The following is a 23,692-nucleotide window of genomic DNA, read 5'->3' as shown; positions in this document are numbered from 1 at the left end:
ACTTTTTTTTTTTTTAAAGAATGAGATAAAACTGTAAATATAATTTTTCCAAAGTAATGGTCAGTAGTCCCAACACTATTTTTTAAATCCATTTTTCCCTTTAGTTTTAAATTTTATCTTTTTATTGCAGTAATACCACATAAATACCTAAATATTGTAGAGATTTCTATTATGTCTCACTGATCTATCTCTGAGTTAAGATTATGCATTTAATGTCTATAAATTTATAATTTGTTTCAGTCAATGTTTGGAAGATTCACTTCTCTAAACTCATCATTTCCAGAGATTCCTTGGTCATCAAACAAAAAAATACAGCACGCTGTTAGTCTGTTGACATTCAATTTATAGATTTGTTTTCAGATAATTGAAATATCTAAAGTATTCCTATTCAAGAACAGGAGACATGTTTTCCTTTGTTAAATTCTTTAATATCATTAACATGTTAAGGTTTAATTCATATAGACCTACTCTTTTCATTTTTTTACTGGTGATTTGATGTTTTAATGTTATTTTTAATTGAGTCTATAAATGGAAGCTTATTTTCTATTTTATATGGTTATTACTGTGTGTTTTAGAGACTTGTGAATTAGATTTTCTGGAACAAAAATTATATAAGAAATAAGAAAATGTAATTTCTGTTATGTATAAATCCTGTCTCACTCTTGTTCATTTATTACCAGTGCATCTACTACTACTCCTTTCATAATGGCCTAAAATTATTAGTAATGTATTGCTTCTTCTTGACTTTAATGGAAACCTTTCAGAGCTTGAATCATTAATCAAAGTCATGGAATTTTGAGACAAACACATATACATAGCTATATCAAGACATATTAATCTATTCCTATGTTAGGAATAATTTATTATCAAAAAACTAATATGTTGCAAATGTCCTCAGGATAGATTTCATTGTATATCTTCCTTGACATGCATAGATTTTTGAAAATACAATTATCTGATTTTGGTTTCAGTCTAATGCTAGTTTCTTAAGAAGAATTCCAAAGGTTTCTTCTTAATTTCTTCTCAGAAGTGAGCCTACCACAATCCAAGTATGGTGAAGAGTATAAAACTTCTTCAGTATCTTACATGCTGTTTTGCCAATTGATATTTTTTTCATACCAATTCAATTATGTATTCTGTTTTCAACTAGAAAATCTTCCACTTTAATGAAGTTATGCAATGTATTATTACAGGGTAATTAAAAGTTTTCTGCTATAATGTATGACTTTCCTAAGTATCTGTAGTCATTCCAAAAATTATAGTTCATGTTGCTTACCATCCCTTTTGTTGATTAGACTGCTTACAGATGTACGTACTCATAGTATGCTAGTTTGCGGGTCCTCTAACCCTAATGAAAAAACTTTGGGATTTCTTTTAAATTTTTAGTTTTTTAATTTATTAATTTATACTTTCTTCCAGTTTTTCTTCTCTAATATTTGAAAATTAAATGTATATATTCTTGATATTAATGTCTATGACTTTTACTCAGTACATATCTTTAGCTAAATCTCCCAGATTTTAGGACATAAATATTTCATCACATTTGAGATATTGTTTGCTTGTAAATACATATATTTATTAAATTGGAAGATGAGAAGGGTTCTATACATAGTCATATATTATATAAATAAGCAATATACTCTCTCTATATAGTCATTCAGTATCTTGATATATTTTTTCCTTTAAGGACCATGTAGAACAATTGTTATCTAACCATTTTTTTACACCCTCAAAATGTATTCAGAGTCTTAAAGAACTTTGGTTTATATGGGTTAGCTGTATAAGTATTTGCTCAAAATTAAGATAAAAAGTATTTTCAAAGATATATTTAACAATTAAAAAAGACCTGTTACATGTTAGTGTAAATAACATTTTTATGAAAATCCATATTTTTCAAAACAGTGACTGATATTTACATTCTTGTGAATATATTTAATGTCTAACTTAATAGAATGAGTCAACTCTCATGTCTGCTTCCTCAATCTCTTGAAATACCACAAATCACATATTCTTTAGAAAACTTTCATAGAAAATGAAAGATTAAAGGGTAAATTATATTTTAGTGTAATGGGTTTTCACCTTGTGAACTAAGTAAAATTTGTAAAGACCCCTCAGAAACCCAGGTCAAACTTTTAAAACGCTTTTTGTGATAGATATTTTAAAATATTTCCTGACAGTTTATTGCTTGAGGAGAGGGCTTTGGCCACAATATTTCTTTTTCTTTCTCTTTTTATCTAATTAAATGTTAGTAAGATTCTTTCAATACCCTTGAATTTTGGTTACTTCACCAGGATATGCTTTGCTGTTTTTTTGTTCTTTATCAGTTCATTATTGATGAAGCTCTGCCCTTCTAGGTTACAACTGAAAATTTTATTTAATTCAAAGCAACTATTTTATCTTTAAATATTATTAATGTCTCATTTATACTCTTCAATTTAGTAATGTAATTATGTATATATTGGTCCTTCTTCATCTTAATCTAGTTTCTCTTGATTTTTAAAATTTTTTGGGTGACACTTTCCCCTCAAATCTGTCATCATAGTTGATTTTATAGGCAATCAACTTCTCTTTGCTTCTAATGTGTATTTCATTTCAGTAATCTTGTAATCTATAATTTCTGTGAGCATTGCTGTATTCAATTATTTTGTGTCATTCATTTATCTTTTCTATGAATATATTTTTAATTTTAATGATTTGGTATTTTTTTTCCCTGAGTTTCCTTTTTTATGGAGCAATTTCCCTATATTTTTCCCCAGGGGCCTTTGACTTTTTATTTCCTCTTTTTTGTTACACATGGGAATAGATATATTAAATTCTTTATGATTATTACTCACATACAAATGGGAGTAGTTTTATTCATCCTCATTTTTAAGACATAAGCTGAGTCAGCTTCAATTTAAAATGTAGTTTAGAAAATATTCCCCTCTGATCTTGTCTACCCCAGGGAGGATTTACTACTCAGTTTTTAATGTTCACATTTTCTAATGATTCATTTTCTATGTAAGAGGTCATTTTACTTATGGTAGGCTTATAAGGAATTCCCAAAATGTATCTCTACCCCGATCCCTAAAACTAGTGAATGTTTCAGAAAAACGACTTTGCAGATGAAATAAAGGATGTTTAGATTAGGACAACTTTCTTGATTATGAAGGCACTTAAGTGGGTATGAAGTGCCTTCATACATCCTGATAAAGGGAATACCAAGGGAGATTTTAGATACGCACACATGAATGTTGTATGACAATCAAAGCAGAGACTGGTGTTGTGCAGCTACATGCCAAGGAATGCTGGCAGCACCTGAAGCTTAAAGAGGAAAGGAGTAGATTTTCTCCTAAAACCTCTAGAGGGAGTACGATTTTGTCAATACTTGGATTTCAGGGTTCTGGACTTCAGAATTGTGAGAAAACTTTTGCTGTCTTAAGTTACACATTTTGTGATAACTTATTGCACCATCCACAAGAAACTAACACAATTCTCTATCTAGAAATTACTTCTTTTGGTGACTTAATGCTCATATTTCTCTGATCAGCTGAGTTGGAAGGCTGATGGCAAGTACCTTTAGCTTTCTTCTTGCAGATAATAGATAAAACACTTAGTGTATGTGTAGAAGTCCCATTCCTTCACTTTGGCTATGGTGATTTTACCTGCTTCACCTATAATTATCCTTCTGTGTGGCTCTTAAAAAATAGTTTCTTTAGAATGTTCATAACTCAATTACTTTTATGAAAACCAGTTTGCTAGAGATCAAGGTAAACTAATTTTTTAAAATTATACTTTAAGTTCTGGGGTACGTGTGCAGATCTTGCAGGAAACTAAATTTTTTATACTGGTAAATCTGAGTAAATTATCTGTGTATTGTTTACACCATAGAAAGGTATCACAATACCCTGTTTGTCTTGAAGGCAAAAATTATGAATATAGATACTTAAAACCTATAACTACTGCAAGTATTAAAGCTGCATTCCCTAATGTCTCCTATCTACACTGCCATTGAAAAGAACTAGCTATCTACAACAGGGGTTGGAAGACTGCAGCTGGTGGGCCAAATTTGGACCACTGCCTGTTTTGGCAAATAATGTTTGATTGGAACACAGCTACACTCAGTTATTTACATACTGTCTATGGCTGCTTTTCTTCAACAGCAGAAGTGAGTAACTGTGAAAGAGACCCTCTACCCTATGAAGCCTGTAGTATTCATTATCTGATCCTTTACAAAAAATAGTTTGCTGATCCCTGATCTACAAAAAGAAAACAAAAGGAAATGTGATAGAAACTGTACGAAGATTCTTTTCTTGGTCCTTTGAGCTCTAAAATTTTTTTCCAGGTTTGCGGAAAGTTTATTATTAATTTTTAGTGGAATATTACAGTTTTTAAACATCTTGGATGGAAACATATTTATATTGGTATTGCATTTGAATGAAATTTTGAGAAAAAAAATGAGTGTAGCTGAAATGTGCAAATGTATCTGGGATCTAAATGAATAGATAAATTCTGAAATATCAATCACAAAATATTTCTCGCTACAAAAATTATAAATAACTCAAACACAAGCATGTATCTGAGACTTTCTTTACATGACTTGGTCTTTTTAACAAAAAAAGAAAAAAGTCCTATTTCAGTTGGAATATATTACTTTCCTCAATGATAGAATTATTTATAAAAATATCAATGGGATGACAAAATAAATTTGCTGTTTTAGGAAGAAGAACATTTTTTTACTCTTAATAAATTTGTAATTTTTCTGCATGCAAAAAACGAGCAAAATCCACATATACTTCATTATTAGAGAGCCGTGCATCACATGCACAGTTTATGAGAGCAAAACAAAACACCAAAACAATCCCAAAACATAGGTATTAGATTTATGTTTCTAGCACTGAAATAGAAGGCAACTTCAGGTTGCGTGGATGGATTTCTATGTCAATCTCGTATCAAAACTCAGAAATGCCTAGGTTGCTAATATATACTTGGGTATATTTAGCATAGCTGAAGATGTTATCACAAATTACAATTAGAGAAAAATATGAGAATTGAGTGTTCAAAATATGTTTAATATCTGATAAATGAAAACCATTTACCTATGGGTTAGTAAGTTTACATCATTCTTTGAAAAGTTGCAAAAGTCCAACTCAAACTGCTTTAGCAATAACACTAAAAGGAATTTACTGATGTGTACTAATTTTAAAATACTAGAATTTAGATGATATCAGAATTTGGATTTCCAACAAACCTGTCTCGTCTTTTCTCTGTGTTAGCTTCATTGTGCCCCAGTTAAGGTCCTTGGTCACTGTAGCCTCCTAGCTCCACAGTATAAGAAAGATTATCTTCCCCAGTACTTCAAAAAAAGGTTGCCAGATAGCTATAATTCTATCAAATTACCAAATTAAAACAATTAAAATGCTGAGTATGGTTAAAGCCCAATAAATTGTATTGTTCATAGAGTGTAAAATAATAAAACTATATAAGAGGGCAATTTGTTGATATTTAGAGGCAGGCATTATACTATGAGAGACATGAATAAACATTTTGAAGTCAAATAGTATCTCTAAATTTAAGAATCTGTGGCCAATGTAAGGAAATAATGAGAATAGGAACATTTTATCAAGAAGTTAAAACCTTATTTACAATTTAAAAACCTGGAAACCAGTAAAATATTCAGCAATATTAATACTTAAAACTGGGTGCACTGGTGTGTGCCTGTAGTCCCAGCTACACAGGAGGCAGGAGGATTGCTTGAGCCCAGGATTTTGAGGCCAGGCTGGGCAACATAGCAAGACACTGCCCCTATTGAACAATAAATACCACTTAAAGTTGTGGCATATGCTTTGAAAATTAGTATGTCATTAAATAATTTAGCAAATTCTTATTTTACCATGACACGTATATCATTACTTTTTTACCAATTTCTGTGGTGTTATATCTTTCATTATTCCCCCTCCTTGCTTATAATTATTTTATTAAGTTCATCAAATGGTTTTTTGGAGATTGTTTTGTATTTAATAGTAGAATATGTTAAGAGAGACTTTTCCCTTTAAGTTTATGAAGTGCTTTTCCAACATCTTTCCCCTTGCCCCAGAGCACTTTTCACCAGTGAACTCTGTGATGTTTGTATTGCTTTTTCTCTTCACTGATCATCAGTTAAGAAAACAACTGTCTAGAAGCAGTGTTTGCCAGCAGAAGTAGCCCATAAATTTTTCTTGATCTCAATCTCACTTCATTTGTATGGTGTTCTTTTTGTAGATAAAATACCAATTAAATTCCCTCATCCAAATCTTCATCTTTAACTAGATTTCATCAGCTTTGTCCCTACTCAGGTGGCATTTTACTTCTGTCTTATGATTTTCTTCTGTTATAGACAGATACAGTATGCAACAGACTACAATTCCTAGCACACTCTGCTCTCAGTCTTCATGAGGCAGCACTTACCTAAAGAAAGTCATGTATTGCTGGTGCCTACATTTCTTAGATTTTCCTGAACTATACACCAGGTCCTCTCACCATTTCAAACTTCCCAGTAATTCTGTTTTTGTTTTAATCTGAAGCCTCTGCCTGCAGCATTCCTTTCAGGGAGGACTGAGAAAAAATAGTGTAAAGAATATACCATCCTCTTCACCAAATAACTATTGAGAGCTAAGAAGAAATACTTTGTGTCCCTAAATCAGAATTTGCTTCCCAGCCTTGCACACTATTTCTAGGTAATCTCTTTGCATTAGCCTGGTTTTACTGTGAAATAAGTCACTCAATATTTCAGTGACTTAGAGCAGTATCATTCATTTTCCTTTCTCCTTGAACTGTTGGTCATCTGGAGAGACTTTGCTTCAGGTGTCCTCCGTATGTCTCCTCCCCTTTGTAGACATGCCACCCTTGGGTAGAGCAGTATGAGTGAAAAAGGAGAAACTGTAAACACTGTGTGCTGTAGTTTGAATGTTCATCCCCTCAAACATTATACTGAAATTTGATTCCTAGTGTTGGAGGCGAGGCCTAATGGGAGGTGTTTGAGTCATGGGGGCAGATCCTTCATGAATGGCTTGGTGCTGTACTCACAATAATGAGTTCTCTTATTGTTTCCATGGGATCTGTTTTTTTAGAAAAAGCTTGGCACCTCCCCTCTCATCATTTTGCTTCCTCTTTCACCATGTAATCTCTCCCATGTGGGCTTTGCTTCACCTTTTACCATGAGTAGAAGCATCCTGAAGCCCTCACAAGAAGCAGATACTAGTCCCATGCTTCTTGTACAGCCAAATAAATTTCTTATTCTTTATCTATTACTCAGCTTTAGGAATTCCTTTAGAGCAACACAAATGGATGAAGACAATGTGCTTCTTAAAATCTTGGTTTGGAAGTACTACACTGTCCCATCTGTTCATATTCCTTTGGCCAAAGCAAGTTACATTGCCAAGTTTGAGTTAAATCGGGCAAGAAAACATATTTATTCACTCTCATAAGAACTACCTACTGCAAAGTCAAACAAGAGAGTGTCTCAGTTTATTTTATTATAGAAAAGGAGTTAAGAATTGGTTTTAAAAATAGTAATATCTACACATTCATGAGGCAAACTCAAGGTTCATCTTGTGTTGAAATATAAACAGATTTTAGTAACAAGTTTAATCTGCTTTATAATTCATGTAAATTCCTTCTATACTCTCTCATTGTTATGTCAATCTGCACTTTTTGTGCTGTAAGTTTTGATTTTCTTTGTGTCTTCAATAACATGTTACTGAAAAATTGAATGAGATTGTGTTGGAGCTTGTTAAACAGCTGTCAGCTTGAACCAATGACCTGTATGCTGCTTTGTTTTTTAAACTAGAACTGATATAGACCTCTGTATAAGAAGATAAAAATGATTTTCAAGTTATGTGTTAAAATCCATAATGTCTAACCCTACTGACAGTACAAATAAATTGTGTGAACTGAGATAAGCTTGAATCCTCTTTCAGCTTCAGTAGCCTTATCTGTAAAGAGAAAGAATTGCGGTTATTGTATTCAAACATTGCAGAATGGCATATTCCTCAATAGTGTAGTTCACAAAATACTTTTATATTCTCCAATTATTTTAATCACACAAAAAACATTTTCTTCTTTCCAGACTACAGCTTGAAAAAAAAATCTTTCATTGGTCACTTTAGTACTTAAAATGTAGTTCAGTACATTTTAAAATTCTAATCTCTAATCTGATTTAATATCATCCTCTCTGACTAGGAAGAGGCAGAATGGAATTTTCTCAGATATGTCTTAAAAAAAGGTATGGGTTTAACAGATGTTTGCATTTGTCAAAATTCAGCAAATGGACATTTATAATTTGAGCATTTTTCTATACATAAATTTTACCTTAAAAGGGCAACAGTTTTGGATTAGGAGATTTGCTTTTGAAAGATGGCAGAATATGCCACCCCAAAAAATGTCACTTGGACATAATTACTACAAAGTAAAGGCAACTTGAAAAACAGCAGATGCAAGGAGAGCATTCTAATTGTCCCTTTTCTTCCTGAAACAGAAGATAAAAATTCCTTTGTGAAAGATGCCTTCCTTGTTCCAGGAGAAAAGAAACATTCTTCTATCAGAACTTATAGCAGAGAAAATTCTGTATAGACAGACCTTGTTAAAATAATTATCTTCCTTTGGCTCCAGTATAATTTATTTACTTTAACTACCTTTCTTTGTACAACATAACACAAAGCACATAGATTTAGCAACTTCTTTGGGTTCCCATTTTCCTATGAAGGCTCCAGTGCCTCAAAAGGACATTAAATTTTTGCTATTTTCTCCTGTTAATCAGTCAAATGTCAGTTTACTTCTCCAGGCCAGCCAGGACCCTAAGAGGGTGAATGTGATTTTGAAAACTGGAGGGAGCCAAAGTGGCATGATATATCAATTTTCAAACTACATTTGTAGTACATTCAGCAAATAAATATACTAAAGCTAAGAGGAGACAGGGAGAACATATCTGAATACTCCCTAGCTTTGTTCACTGAAGGAGCCTATCAGTAATGATAAGCATATTCAGAATCCAAATCTGAGTTTCTGAAAGACATTCCCCACTAAGGGGAAAAAAGGACTCTTGGAAAAAAGACTGATTGTAAGTATAAGGAAAGCAGCCAAAGAATGTTAAGAACACATAAAAACTACAGGGATGTCAGCTTGAAATTACTCAAATCGCCAAAGATCTTTTGAATATCAAAACAGTACCAGTAAAGATGTAAACTCATTGAATGAAACAAGGACCCCAAAGCCATGCAGATATAAATAAATACGAGTTGTTCCTTGCATTAGAATGCCTAACAATAACCATAGAAGAAATGGAGCTATCAATGAATGTTAAAGTGACTGAAGGCACAAATGGGATATGAAATACCATATTTACAGAGTTTCAGAATTTCTCTCCATACATTATTTAGTAGTAATTTCACAGAAGAAAAACTTTGTAGATAACATTTAACCACCTAATCAAGTTAATATCACCAATATTATGACAAATTATCATGTGCTTCTTCTATGATGCCTTCCACAGGACACATTATCGCTTCTGTCATCTTCCTGCCAAAAAATGTAATAGCTGAAAGGATTTATGAGTAAACATCAAACAAATCCATATTAAGGGGTATTCCACAATATATCTAATAGAAATTTTAAATAAGCATAGATATATATATTTAAAGAACTCTGACAAACTATCCCAGATTAAAGGAATACAACAAATAAATGCAGTGTGTGATCTTATATTAGATCCTCTATTGGGAAAATGAAAATAAAATTAAGGGCATTATTAAGACAAACAAACTAATATGGACAGTGAAAGATAAAATAATATTGTGCCAATGTTAATCACCTGATTTTGTTAACTATACAGTGACATAAAATAATATTTTTGTTCTGAATGTTACTGAAACACCAGGGGTTTGGTCTTGGTCCTGTTGCTCTCCACATAGAAAGCCAGTCACAGAGATGACAAGTATTGCCAAGGCAAAAGCTTTAATCAGGTGCTATAGCCAAGGAGATGGGAGCTCAAGTCTTAAATCCAACTCCCTGACAGACTAAAACTAGGGTTTTATATAGCAGGGAAGAAACGTAATAATGTAAGAAAACAGGAACTTAGGAGGGGCAAGGAAGCATTCATGATGAATGCGGGGTAAAGCATCTCACTGTCATGATGTGGTGAACTGGTAAGTTTCAATTCTTTCATACTTTTTTGAGAGGCCTGAAAGTTCTTTCCTGAGGAACTTACAGAAAACAAATGTAATTTTCAACCTTTAACAACAGAAGGGTGGATTTCTATCTTTATCCAAAAACTGTCTATGAGGCTCTTGGGTCCATTTCATTAAAAGATACAAACTGAAGGATTTAGTAACAAAAGAGCAATTCTCCAATTCACACACACATATATGTATATTTATTCCTTTCTCCATCTTTGGCAAAATCTCTGCCTTAAGGGACTTGAAGTAGGAACAAAAGCATGATCTATACTTTCATTCTTTTCTCTGCAACTGGCAAGAAATAGTCAGAATGAAGGATGGGGTTAATGGTTGAGTGTGGCAACTCTCACTGTACAGCCTCTTAATAAATCCTGAAGGAAAAAAATGTCTCCAATTATTTGTTGCTGTCTTTAGAATGCCTCTGTTTTCAGCTGGAGACTTACTAAGAAAAATCTTTTTTAGGACTCTGTGATATTAGCTTTTATCTCTAACATTCAAACATGAAATTGTATTCTGGTGGGTAAAATGCAGAATCTTTAAACTGTAAAACTGACTATGTGCCCTGACCCTAATGTAAATGTCATTCTACACTCTTAAATGTGGATGATAAAACTGTAATCCTTGGAACAAGAAATTTGTCATGACATCTAAGTTATACAACTTTAAAAACACTACATCACTTGAAAATTATTTAAACTCTATCAATATATATCTAAGCTTTATTTTTAAAAACATACGTACGTCTGATATCTCTGAGCCAATTAACTTTGTTGCTAGAAATCTTCAAGGGTATAAATCCAAGTTTGTGCTGCTCTATAGACCAGTTAAATTTCCCAGATACTCTTATGTTCCTTGGAGAGCTATTCTCTAGAAAGTATTGCCAAGTAGGAAGAAAACTTAAGGAGTTGCTGAAGTGTGGTGTCAGAGACCTCTAGATAAACAAGAAAAACAAAGATTTATAGAGTAACTGTGGAAAGAGAATATGTGGGTGTGAAAAATAAAATTGGCTCCTGAGGTTTTACTACAAATACATTGCCATTGATTTTTCTAGAGTGGAGGCAGAAAATTGCCTGATGACAGTAAAATGAATGCAGATTGAAAGAAGAGAACATGTAAGAGACCAAAATGACCCCCAAATTTAACTTAATCTCATTCATAATGTTTATATAGCTGTGAACCAGCCAACCACTTACCAACTTCATTTTCCTTTTGTTACCAGATAATATGTGTCATATACACATAGAATTAGAATATGTGACTTTAAGGAGAAGCAAACATTGCAATCCTTAAGTTTGGCTTATGTACCAAGAATACAAAGTAATGTTTCTCTGAAATAGTTACGCAGTCATCTGGTATATAATAAACAACGGCTACCATTAAGACAAAATATCCTAGAGAAACACATTAAGCATTGAGCCAACCAAACTACATTCTACTTTGAACTCTTCCATTCATAAATCCAAGACCACAGTTCTGTGTTTTGATATCCTTATTTGTAAAATAAGAAAATTTTTAGGATTATTGCTATTATTTTCAACAATTCTGATTGATTCCAAATTCTGATTCCAAATTTATCCTTTAAAATATATTTTATATATGTATTTGATATCTAAACTATGGATTCCAAATATATATAGAAAAATATCTTTAAAAGGATTATATCAATGATACAATTTTTATTTTGATAATTTTTCTATGATTAAGAATGTCCTTGTTAAGAATTATGAAACATCAGAGTTGAAGAAACATTTTAGCTCCAACTTACTTTCAAGTTCTTTAGAAAAATATGTATACACATAAGCACATGAGAAAGTTAGAGCAAAATATAAGCAATTGGGAAATCTGAGTAAGGAGTATACCACAGTGCTTTGTACCGCTATTTTTCTAAGTTTAAAGTATATTAAAACTAAAAATTACATGTTGGTGTTAATTGTATCATTATTTACAGTAGCTGAAGTATGGAAATAATCTAAATTTCCATCAACCAATAGATAAAATGTAGCCTGTCTAAACACGTACTCACACAAACACACCATGGACCATTATTCAGCCTTAAACAAGAAGGAAATTCTGCTATTTGTGACCACTTATATTAACTTGGAGGACACTATGCTAGGTAAAATAAACCACGGAAAAGCTACATGATTTCACTTATGTGTGGAATTTAAAATAGTCAAACTTATAGACCCAAATAATAGAATGGTGGTTGCCAGAAGAAAGGGAAATGTTGGTTGAAGGTAAAGGAGTTAAAAATATTTCACTATGACATACTATTTTGAGTTAAAGGCACTTGAAAAATAGCAGAAGATATATTATTCAGCTCTTCCTTCTGTTTCTTAAAAGCAGATAAGAAATGTATTCCCTCTATACTAGAAGAAAAGCAACATTTTTATCATCAAGGATGGAAAGTTGAGACCAAGAGTATTCTGTATAGATCTTCTTAAAATAACTCATCTTTTAAGCCTCCCCACATAATTTATTTGCTTTTTCACAGCTTACTATTCTTTGTTCAATTTAACATGTAAGTGACTAACTACATCTTAATTTCTTTTATGAAGGCTCTTGTGTCACGTAAAACTTGCAGATACATTTGAATGCTTTTCTTCTTTTGATCTGTCATGTCAATTTAATTCTCAAGCCAAGCTAAAAAGAAACCCTCAAAGGAAAGATGTAAAATTCTGCCTTGCTCTCCTACAAATGTTGCCAAGTTTCAGTTGTGTAAGGTGAAGAATTCCTGAGACCTAATGTACAGCATGGTGACTATAGTTAGCCATACTGTATTGTATACTTGAAATTTTCTATAACTGAATCTTGTGTTTTTACTATAAAGAAAAAAAATGGATTATGTGTTTTGATAGATATGTTAATTGGCTTCACTCTGGTGCTTATTTCATAATGTACACATATCAAAACATTAACTTGTACACCTTAAATGTATACAACTCCTATTTGTCAATTATATCTCAAAGTTAAAATATATATACTAGATACAGATAAAAAATAAAAGAGCAGAGTGAATGATAGCTGCTGTGATGGAAAATTATGAAACCCTTCCTACAGTTACAGCTGTCTGTTCTCAATCTAGGAGCCAGCACCCCCTTTTTTTTTTTTTTTTTTTTTTTGAGATTTTTTTTTTTTTTTTTTTTTTTGAGACGGAGTTTCGCTCTTGTTGCTCAATCTTGGGTGCAATGGCACTATCTCCGCTCACTGCAACCTTTGCCTCCCAGGTACAAGCAATTCTCCTGTCTCAGCCTCCCAAGTAGCTCAGATTACAGGCATAAGCCACCACACCCAGCTAATTTTTTTTGTATTTAGTAAAGACGGGGTTTCACCATGTTAGTCAGGCTGGTCAGGAACTCCTGACCTCAGTTGAGCTACCCGCCTCAGTCTCCTAAAGTGCTGGGATTACAGGCACGTGCAACTGTGCCCAGCCAGAGCTGGCCATTTAAAGGAGTGTCCGAGTCCTCTTGTGAAAGAAACCTGCAACATCTAATAAGTGTATATAGTACTAATTACTCTATCATTTCACCAAAGAGACTATAGCAATTTACCAGAGTAACTGTCTCTATGGAAAAGAGAATGACCAATTTTTCAAGAGCCACTACTATAGGGTATAAGCTGAAGCTGATATATTAGAGAACTCACATGCCACCACGGCTCCCTAATAGATTCAAGCTGTTTGAAGGCCCAGTCTTTCTCTCTCTCAATTCATCTGTAGACTTTTCCTTTGATTATTTCCTATTTCTGAGTGCTAAATTGAGACAGATGTACTAAGCAGCTGTTGGCACTGTCTCATTAATTGCCTGAACTGTAGATTAAGAGCTATCATGATAGCAAAGGCTGAGTGGAAAAGCCTAAAATGCATAGATCCCCCTTGTCAAAATGTGAGTGGTAAGTACTACCATATTCCAGATGGAATGGCAGAGATTACTGTCATCCTACAGGTTGATAAAACTGAACTATGCTTCAGTGGTTTTCTCTATTATGTCCCTGCAAAAACTAGGATAATGGTGGTAATTGTGAATGTGTTCACAATCTATTTCTTCAGAGCAAATCAGCACAGACTTAGTGGCTGAAAACAACACAGTTATTATTGTTTCTGTAAGTCAAAAGCCTAAGCACAGTTTAAGTGGGTCTTCTGCTTCAGGATTTCAGGAGGCTGCAATCCACATGTAGGCTGGGACTCAGGTCTCATCAGAAGGCCAATTACGGAATCATCTGCTTCCAAGCACCTTAGATTGCTGACACAGTCATTTCTTTATGTCTGTATGATTGAGGTTTCCATTGCTAGCTGAAGAAAGCTATTACAGTTTGCCTGCTGTTCCTTACCACGTGGGCTTCTCTAACGTGGCCTTTATTTCCTGGCAGCTTGCTTCATCAAGGCCAGTGAAGGGAATTCACTCTAGCATATCAGCTGGTAAGATGGAATTCACGTATATCATACACCATGTTCAGGGTTCTCAGATAGTCCTTGTAAATCAGCTTCCACAGAGATGATTATTTTCCTTTCGTATGATTTGTGTCAAAAGTGAGTCCTGTCTGATGTTCAAGAAGTTTATTTTGGTGGCACTCTTACAAGAGAGCTGGCACAGGCCAGCAACATAGGCCAGGTACAGTCAGGGGGGTCAGATGACCACTACCAGGAGGATCTCCATCCAGAGACCATTTTCAGAGTTTGGGGGATTATTCCCCCTTTCTTGTAACTGTATTCAGTTCAGGTCAGTTACCAGGTGTGTTTTTCATAAGGGAGTTTTTAAGTGATTCTTTTGAGGGTACCTTTTGTTTTAATGTTTGTAAAAGTTGCATCTGTGCTGAGGTGGCCTTTTCTCCTGGAAAGCTTTAGGCCAGATTGCATCATATTGTGAAGCAATATGTAGTGTTGGCTTTGCGAGATATTGGAGTGAGCCTATGACTATTATTAATCTTACAGCTGTGATTGGTCTCCTGTTGTACACTACATCATAACATAGTTAGGGTACTGACATCCCAATATGTTTGTCATATTCCATTAGTTAGAAAGAAGTCAAGGGAAGGTATTATACAGGGCATGGATAGAAGAAGATGGAAATCAAGGGAGGCTACCTCAGCGCCTGTCTACCAGAGTGGACTTCTGTAAACTTTCCTAATCACAGCTGCTGCTGTACTAGGCATTGTGTATTTACCTGAAAAGAAAGAGAGAATTCATAGTGACAAAGGGTTTTTCTTTTAGGGAGATAATACAGCTTCAAATTGTAAACAATCCAAATTCTTATAACCAATAGGATGGATAAATAATTACAATATAGTCACCCAATAAAATATTACAGTGCAAAGAGAATGAACAAAGTTCAAAATGTTAGGTTTTTCAGGAATTTGTTTTGAAGTCTGTATAAAATTGTTACATATTCATATGCTTAACAGAAAAGAGAACAAAAATACTGACCTTATGTAACACAGAATTCTAGACAAAAATTAGTTTATTTTTATTGCTAAAAATACACAGTACCATAAATTGTCTTGTGTGATTCCAAACAGCTTCAAAGGTAACAGCTCAAAAGTACACAAAAAAGACAAATTTAAAATTAAATAATTTAACACAATTTTTAAACTTTTGCTTTAACAAGTATAACACACACAAATGTTCTTTACATATTGCTAAACAAAACACAGAAAAAAGGATATTGTAGGGTATAATAATTATAAAACAAGATTTTATGTCCAAAAACGTAAAACATTGCCAACACTCCTAAAAGTCCCCAGCTAATTAGGAGATAAATATTTAACTTTATATTCTAGATATATATATGTAATTTTACAATTTCCATTAAAATATTAGATTTTTGTTCATAAGTTATTGGGATGCAGGTGGTATTTGGTTACATAAGTTCTTTAGTGGGTATTTGTGAGATTTTGGTGAACCCATTGCCCAAGCAGTAAACACTGCACCCTATTTGTAAGATTTTTATCCCTTCCCACCCCCCTCACTCTTCCCTGCAAGTCCCCAAAGTCCATTGTATAATTCTTATGCCTCTGTGTTCCTCATAGCTTAACTCCCAAATATCAGTGAGAACATAAGATGTTTGGAGATCATTATTCTAAGTAACTCAGGAATGGAAAACCAATCTCATACAGGTCTCTGTAAATGCTGTTAATTCATTCCTTTTTATGACTGTGTAGTATTCCAACATACATATATGGAGATGTTATATGGAGATATATATATATATATATGTGTGTGTATATATATATATATATGTGTATATATATATGTGTGTGTGTATATATATATATATATGTGTATATATATATGTGTGTGTGTATATATATATATATATGTGTATATATATGTGTGTGTATATATATATATGTGTATATATATGTGTGTATATATATATATATATATATACACACACACACATACATACATACACTACATTGTTATGGTGACAGTATAATTTGAAATCAGATAGTTTGATGCCTCCAGATTTGTTCTCTTTGCTTAATCTTGCTTTGGCTATGTGGGCTTTTCTTTTTTTGGTTCCGTATGAATTTTAGATTTTTTTTAACTCCGTGAAGAATGACGGTGTTTTGATGGGAATTACATTGAATTTGTAGATTGCTTTTGGCAGTATGGTCATTTTCACAATATTGATTTTACCCATCTATGAGTATGGGATGTTTTACCATTTGTTTGTCTCATCTATGATTTCTTTCAGCAGTGTTTTATAGTTTTCCTTGTAGAGGTCTTTCAACTCCTTGGTTAGGCATATTCCTAAGTATTTTGTTTTCTTTGCAGCTATTATAAAAGGGGTTGAATTTTTGATTTGATTCTCTGCTTGGTCACTGTTGGTGCATAGAAGAGCTATGGATTTGTGTACATTAATTTTGTATCCGGAAACTTTGCTGAATTATTTTACCAGTACTGTGAGCTTCCTGGAAGAGTCCTTAGGGTATTCAAGATAAATGACCATATCATCAACAAAAGGGGACAGTTTGACTTCCTCTTTACCAATTTGGATGCCCTTTATTTCTTTCTCTTTTCTGACTGCTCTTGCTAGGACTTTCAGTACTCTGTTGAAGAGGAGTGGTGAGAGTGGGCATCCTTTTGTTCCAGTTCTCAGAATTGGTACCATTCCTTTTGACACTATTTCACAAGATAGAGAAAGAAGGAATCCAGCATTTCACTGTGTTGGTCAGGGTAGTTTTGCATTCCTGACCTCAGGTGTTTCACCCACCTCAGCCTCCGGAAGTGCTGGGATTGCAGGCATGACCCACTGCACCTACCCTTGTTTATTCTGTCATTACAATTTCAATCTCACTGCTTATTATTGGTCTGTTCAGGGTATCTAATTCTTCCTGATTTTAGGTGGATTATATTTTTCCAGGAATTTATCCATCTCTTACAAGTTTTCTAGTTTATGTTCCGTAAGGATGTTCATAGTAGCCTTGAATGATCTTTTATATTTCAGTGGTGTCAGTTGTAATATGTCCTGCTCATTTCTTAGTGAGGTTAGATTTTTCTCTCTTAATCTTGCTAATAATCTATCAATTTCATTTATCTTTTCAAAGAACCAGTTTTTTGTTTCATTTATCTTTTGTAATTTTTTTTTGGTTTAAATTTCATTTAGTTCCACTCTGATCTTGGTTCTTTCCTTTCTTCTGCTGGGTTTGTTGTTGTTTCTGTAGTTCTTTGAGGTGTGACCTTAGATTGTCTGTTTGTGCTCTTTCAGACTTTTTGATATAGGCATTTATGGCTATTAACTTTCCTGTTAGCACAGCCTTAGCTGTATCCCAGAGATTTTGATAGGTTATGTCATTATTTTCACTCAGTTTGAATAATTTTTTTTTAATTTCCATCTTATTTAATTTTTGACGCAATGCTCATTCAGGAGCACATTATTTAATTTCCATGTATTTGTATGGTTTTGAAGGTTCCTTTCGGAGTTGATTTCTGCTTTTATTTCACTGCGGTCTAAGAGAGTGCATGAAATATTTCCATTTTCTTAAATTTATTGAGGCTTGTTTTATGGCCTATCATATGGTCTACCTTGGAGAAAATTCCACGTGCTGTCGAATAGAATGTGTATTCTGTGGTTGTTGGATGAAATGTTCTCTGTATATCTCTTAAGTCCATTTGTTCCAAGGTATAATTTTAATCCACTGTTCCTTTGTTGACTGTCTTCATGACCTGTCTAGTGCTGTCAGTGGAGTCTTAAAGTCCCTGACTATTATTGTGTTGTTGTCTATCATCTCATTTCTTAAGTCTATTGGCAATTGTTTTATAAATTTGGGAGCTCCAGTGTTAGGTAAGTGTAGGTTTAGGATCATGATATTTTCCTGTTGGACAAGGCCTTTTACCATTATATAATGTCCCTCTTTGTCTCTTTTAAGTGCTGTGGCTTTAAAGTTTGTTTTGTCTGGTACAAGAATGGCTACCCCTGCATGCTTTTGGTGTCCATTTATGTGAAATGTCTTTTTCTACTCCCTTGAAGTTTATGGGAGTCCTTATGTGTTAGGTGAGTCTCCTGAAGGCAGCAGATGGTTGGTGAGTTCTCATCCATTCTGCGGTTTTGTACCTTTTAAGTGGAGTATTTAGGCCATTTACATTCAATGTTAGTATTGAAATCTATGGTGCCATTGCATTCATCATGCTCTTTGTTGCCTATGTATTTTGTTTTTTTGTTTTGTTTTGTTTTTTGTTTGTGCTTTTTAACCTGTATTTTTGTTTTATAGGTCCTGGGTGATTTTTGCTTTAAAGATGTTCTGTTTTGATGTGTTTCCAGGATTTGTCTGAAAATGACTATTTCTCTCCTTCATATATGATACTTAGTTTTGCTGGATAAAAAATTCTTGGCTGTTAATTGTTTTGTTTGAGGAAGGTGAAGATAGGGCCCCAATCCCTTATATCCTCTGTAGGGTTTCTGCTGAGGGATCTGCTATTTACCTCATAGGATTTCCTTTATAGGTTATCTGGTACTTCTGTCTCACAGCTCTTAACATTCTTTCCTTCATCTTAACTTTGGCCAACCTGATGATAATGTTTCTAGGCAAAGATCTTTTTGTGATGAATTTCCCAGGTGTTCTTTGTGCTTCTTATATTTGCATGTCTAGGTCTCTAGCAAGGCTGGGGAAGTTTTCCTTGATTATTCCCCCAAGTATATTTTCTAAGTTTTTGTTATCTTCCTCAGGAACACTGATTATTCTTAGGTTTGGTCATTTAACATAATCCTAGAGTTCTTGGAGGCTTTGTTCATATTTTCTTTTTGTCTTTGTTGGATTGGGTTAATTCAAAGGCTTTGTCTTCAAGTCCTGAATTTTTTTCTTCTACTTACTCAATTCTAGTTGAGACTTTCCAGAGCATTTCACATTTCTAAAAGTGTATCCAAAGTTTCCTGAGTTTTTGATTGTTTTTTCTTTGAGCTATCTATTTCCTTGAATATTTCTCCCTTCACTTTTTGTATCACTTTTTGGATTTTCTTGCATTGGGTTTCGCCTTTCTCTGGTGCCTCCCTGATTAGCTTAATAACTAACCTTCTGAATTATTTTTCAGGGAAATCAGAGGTGTCTTCTTGGTTTGGATCCATTGCTGGTGAAACCAGTGTGATTTGGGAGGGGTTGTTTTGTTATATTATTAGGGTTGGTTTTCTGGTTCCTTCTCATTTGTGTAGGCTCTGTCAAAGGGAAAGCATAGGGCTGAAGGCTGTTGTTTAGATTTTTTTGGCCCATGGGGTGTTCCCTTTATATAGTATTATCCCCCTTTTCCTATGGATGTGGCTTCCAGTGACCTGAACTGCAGTGATTTTTGTCTCTCTGCTGGGTGTAACCACCCAGTGAGTCTGCCTGACTCCAGGCTAGTACTGGGGGTTATCTGCACAGAGTCTCATTATGTTGACCATCTATGGATCTCTCAGCCATGGATACCAGCATGTATTCCAGTGAAGGTGGCACAGGGTGCAATGGACATCATGAAGGTCCTTAGCTTTGGTGGTTTAATCTCTATTTTTTTGCTCATTGGCCTTCTGCCAGGAGATGGTGCTTTCCAGAAAGTGTCAGCTATAGTGGTGTGGAGAGAGACTGGCAGTGGGTGGGGCCCTTGAACTCCTAAGATTATATGCCCTTTGTCTTCTGCTACCAGTGTGGGTAGGAAAAGACCATCAGGTGGGCATGTCTGAGCTCAGACTCTCCTGGGTAGGTCTTGCTATGGCTGCTGTGGGGAATGGGAGTGAGATACTTAGGTTATTGGAGTTGTATACATAGGAGGATTATGGCTGACTCTTCGGAGTCATGGAGGTTGTCAGGGAAGTAGGGGAAAGCCAGCTGTTACAGGCCAAATCTCACTCCCACCGTGTCCCCCTGCAACAGTTCCAAGTCTGTTTCCAGGCAGAGGGTGAGATGGGCTTGAAAACTTGCCCAAGGCTTTCTGCCTCCCAGCTGCAAAAAGAAAGGGCTTTCGTTCTTCCCCAGCCTGTGAAGTCTGCAAGCCAGATTCATGCCTTCTCACAAATTCTGGCCAGGTGGCTTCTCTCCCCATTTAAATTGTTACAAAATTCAGCTAGAGAATTCCTTCTCCCTGTGGAGTTTTACCCCTTGCTCCTCTGGCCACCCTCCTGATGGATCTTTGTGGTGCCAGGCCAGAATGGGTTGCTTGGGGACCCAACAAGCTCCCAGGGCCTTTCTGCTGCTTCCTCTACCCCTGTATTTCCCTCAGCTCAGCTCTCTAACTTGACTCAGCTCCAGGAAAAGTCAAAAACTTTTCCCACAAACAGACCTTCAGTTTCTCCAGTAGGGGTATGTGTTCAGGAGAGGAGGGTCTCCCTTTCTCACTTCTGCAGCTGGGGAACTCACAGTATTTGGGCCGTCCCCCAGGTCCTACAGGAGCAGTCTGTTTTCTTCAGAGGGTCTGTGGCTCCTCTCAGGATTGCTGGTTTGTTCTTGCAATCTGGACCTAAAATTTGCAATGCAAGACTCTGCATGCTGTTCTGTCACGAGCTGCAATCTAGTCCTGCCTCGCATCTGCCATGGTCTCCCATATATGACATTTGATTTTATAGTAAAGCCACAGACTATCTCAGTGCATACCAACTTTTGAAAATTATTGAATAGAAAACCAAGAAAAATTTTTAAGAATTTACATCCATAGACATTTATAATATTGATTCAATAGTGCCTTGAAGGGCTAAAATTATACTTCTGCATTAGTAGTAGCCATGATGTTATAAAATTATAAATTACATTATTTAGCTTTTGTATGTCTGAAAACCATAAAGAGTAATTTTAAATTTATTTACTCAATTTAATAATAGTAGTAGTAGTAGGAAGAAGAAGAAACAGGAGGAGGAAAAATGAAAGAAGAGGAATATGACAACAATTATTTCAAATAAATGCTATCTTCTCAGGTATCATTCAAAGAAACTTACATATTTTAAAGTAATTATGATCTCTATGAAACTGGAGGGAGATATTATAGGACTGTAAAATATAAATATGTAAAATTGTTAAATACCACTAGCAATATAAAACTAATTTACCTATCAATTAGAAAAAGTTAAATAATAAACAGTGTAGTGAGCATGGAGAGGAATAGGTACTTTCAGATATTGCTAGTGATAAATTATAGTTCTAGAAAAAAATTTATAAATGTCATTGATCCTCTTAAATCTCATCATTCTACTCACCATTTTCACTTACAAAAATTATATACATATAATAATGTTACCATAGTGGTTTTTGTAGTAGCAAAAAATTATAAGCAATCCACATGTCCAAACATAGAGAAACAAAATAAATTATGCCTGTGGAAGTAATGCTAAATTACCAATTTTTGAACTATTTCAAATCACAAAAATGTTAAAAAAAAAAAAAAGGATATTTAAAAAATGATATAAAAGTATATTGTTAAGCTGAGCAACATGGTGTGGCCAATACTTGACCATGTTTTTACCTACAAAAGTAGCTATTTTATGTGATTCAATCTAATACATCTGTGATATTTTATATGTTGAGATGAGGGGTGATCTTTATTTCTTTCCATTTATCTTTTGACCTCTTATAGGCAGATATTAATTTAAAGCATTAATCTTTCAGGAAACAATTCTTCCAATACACCAAATAAAAGGTACACCATAAAACAGGTTCACATGCATTTTTTGCCATCTTAATCTCAAAACGCTAACATTTATTTCTGTTTATGTAGAGATAATTTATTGATTCAAGTACCGGTCTATTATAAATGACTGCATACCACCTAACTTCTTTAATTAACAGAATTTTGTCCACAAAACAAAGTCAATTATTTGAAAAGTCCAAATTAGGCATTTAAAAAGTATAATCTTGTATAATAGGAATACAAATATTTCAAAGTCAAAATCATGAGGCAGCAAGCCTTGTTATTTGTATTGAAATGAGGAAGTTGCATTTCAGTAGGTAATTTATAAAAGACCCTATTTGCTTCAGTTCTACTCAAGAAATATTAGCATCTTCAACAGATTCTTAATGTAGTCTAAAATAAAAATCTTTATTGTGTATTTGTACAGTTACTGTAGTATCTGAAGAATTTCTCATAGAATACCTTTAGAGTATTAATCAGAAAATTAGGGTGTGCTGCTGAATTTCATGTCATAAAAGTGTCAAGTCAGCAGGATTAAATTTACCTCAGCTAGGATGTGCCTTTATGCTTCCGTGGCGATCAGAAGTAAAGATATCAAGAGCTAGCATTCCCTTCTTTTCACATGTCTTAAATAGCTATTAGAACGGAGTTTCTAATTCATAGAACTTGTAAAAAGACTTAGGCTGATTCAAACTTGACCAGGCTGACATCAGAGTTGTGATCGAAAATGGGAATCCTGCAAGCATTCAAATATACAAAGATGGTAAATGTTGTGAAATAAGATGTACTGATCCTTCCTGGCTTTTTCTTATTTATAAGGACTTTTTATAGGACAATAGGAGAGAGAGGAATAAAAAGTTTGGTTAGTTAAGCCCAAATTATGATGAACTAATTATGGATTATTGAAAACACTGGGACTCTGGAGGGGAATTGCAAAATCAACATGATGGCTAAAGGCAAATATGATTAATGGTCAGTGTTCATTTCAAAACTGCTTGAAACTTATAACCTTTGGAAATGGTAGTGTTGTTTGCTTTTGAAAAAATAACATAGTTCCATGGTTCTGTTCATAAGTTTATAATGAAGATCTCACTTTCTGGCATTTGTTACATATTTCACAAATGATCTGGGACTGTGTAAATATTTGTCCATACAAGTTGTTGTGGATACAAAGAATAAAAATCTAAACTAATATTACCAATACACTTAGATGTTTAGTATTTTTCTATTTTACAAAAATTAAATAACCTAAAACTTTTATCATTTTCTGGTGGATCCAAGATGGCCGTTTAGGAACAGCTCAGGATTGCAGCTCCCAGTGAAAGCACAGAGGGTGAGTGGACGCCGTGTTTTTATTGCCCACAGACTAGGAAATTCCCGGGCAGAGGTGCTCCACGGTCACCAGCGCGGCTGTTTC

Source organism: Cebus imitator, unplaced genomic scaffold (assembly GCF_001604975.1).
Source record: "Cebus imitator isolate Cc_AM_T3 unplaced genomic scaffold, Cebus_imitator-1.0 Scaffold156, whole genome shotgun sequence".
In the NCBI taxonomy this organism is placed as follows: domain Eukaryota; kingdom Metazoa; phylum Chordata; class Mammalia; order Primates; family Cebidae; genus Cebus; species Cebus imitator.
This window is presented reverse-complemented; position numbering follows the sequence as displayed.